We start from the raw sequence: 1,677 nt of genomic DNA, 5'->3' as shown, positions 1-1,677 counted from the left end.
CCTTTTCCTGTATTTCTTCTCTACGGTCTCATCCTCCCAGAGTGAAGCCCAGGCACGATGCTCAGAGGCCCTTGGGTAAGTACCTCTTGTAGAAATCAGCGAATGACCCACCGTCGAGGGCTGGCGACTTGAGCCTTGTGGGACCCAGAAGTGCCCAGGGGGTCACAGTAAGAAATGGCCTCTCTTCTGGGGCCAGGCCACCCTAGGCACTTTGCTTCATTTCACTGATGCCCCTAGGAGCCTACTCGCCCATGGGGAGTCCAGGGCCCCTGTTCCTCAGCCCCAGATGGCCCTCTCCGGTTTGTATGAGGACAGGGCAGAACCCCAGCAGGTGAGCAGTGGGGGGACCCTTTGGGCAGGGTCTCTGGGGACAGGGACCCCTCAATCTCGACAGCCCACCCATCCAGACGGCTGCCTTCTGCGTGCTCCTCAGACACAGCTACCCTGCCCTTCGGTAACGGTAACGGGGGAGCTGCCCAGAAACCACAGAGCGTAATCATAGCTGCAGGGCCCTTGAAAAATGGCTGGGAAGGGCCGGCTCAACTCGCAGGTGTAGGAGGAAGCACAGACTCTTGACCTCGGAAGGCCTGTTCCTGCTAGGTTCCCTGGCCTCCTGTCCAAGATGTCCCCGGCTCACCATCCCGTGGCCCCACCTTGTTTGATTTTGATGGTACGTGTCACCCCTGAAATGACGGTGCTTCTGGTGTTTACAGTTGAGTGTTGTCTCCTCGCAACTGAGAGGTGAGATCTTTGTCTGCTCTAGCGCCAATCCAAGCCTCCGAGCCCTGCTAGGGCGGCAGTAAGAAGGTCACAGCGCCACCTGCTGTTGGTGACAGCACACCCTCAGGCTCCCCTCACACCCACAAACCGGGGACAGAGTCCCCGAGACCTCCGCAGACACCAACTGTGCCCCCTATCCCCGTGGGCACCTGGGTACCTGACCTTCGGAGGGGGAGGGAGAATCACTCCAGCGCCCCTTGTTGTGGGTTGAACCGTGTCCCCAAGAAGCTATGCTGAAGTCCTAACCCAGCACCTGTGCAGAAACCTTACTTGGAAAGAGGGTCTTTGCCTATGTCATCAAGTTAAGATGAGGGCACGCCGGATCCGGGTGGGCCCTAATCAAACGACCGGTGTCCTTACACAAGCAGGGGATAACTGGACACAGACGCGCGGAGAAGGCCGTGTGAAATGGACGCGGGGTTCGGAGCAATGCATCCCTGAGTCGAGGAACACTACAGCTTGCTGGAGCCACCAGAAGCTGGAAGAGGTAGGAAGGATCCCCTCCTAGAGCTTTCAGACAGAGCACGGAACTGCCGACTCAAAGTCCTGCTGATCCTGGACTTCTGGCCTTCGGAACTGACAGAGAATACATTTCTGTTGTTTTGAGCCACCCAGCTTGTGGTCCTTTGTGACAGTGGCAACAAAAAATGAGTATCACCCCTCCCCCAGGAGCATCTCCCACCGCTGCTACCCTAGCCAAGTGCAGGCAAGCCAGTGTCCCAGGCAGAGCCCCAGGAACCTGATGGCAATGCAGGAGGTGACCTAGGCAGCGAGGACAGAGTGCATGTGAGCACACAATAGACAGAGGCCCCAATTATCACCCTCACCTTCAGCCTCCCTGCCTTGAATCAATCCTGACCACAGGACACTTCCTTCTGGAATATCTCTCTGCCCACA

At 57.5% G+C, this 1,677-nt stretch overlaps 1 long non-coding RNA gene across 2 annotated transcripts; it reads left to right on the top strand.

Moving 5' to 3' along the window:
• The first annotated feature begins 15 nt into the window (after positions 1–15).
• On the top strand, positions 16–1,390 carry LOC121024548 (uncharacterized). Of its 2 annotated transcripts, none has more exons than XR_005787735.1 (2): positions 16–670; positions 1,149–1,390. It is a non-coding gene; the product is annotated as an uncharacterized LOC121024548 (long non-coding RNA). The 2 variants fall into 2 exon arrangements; XR_005787734.1 differs by having other exon boundaries at positions 16–741.
• The last annotated feature ends 287 nt before the right edge of the window (positions 1,391–1,677 follow it).

The sequence above is a fragment of the Herpailurus yagouaroundi genome, unplaced genomic scaffold (assembly GCF_014898765.1).
Source record: "Herpailurus yagouaroundi ecotype Mexico unplaced genomic scaffold, PumYag 65901, whole genome shotgun sequence".
Classification (NCBI taxonomy): Eukaryota; Metazoa; Chordata; class Mammalia; order Carnivora; family Felidae; genus Herpailurus; species Herpailurus yagouaroundi.
Note: the sequence above shows the minus strand (reverse complement) of the source record. Positions and strands in the feature narration are given on the sequence as shown.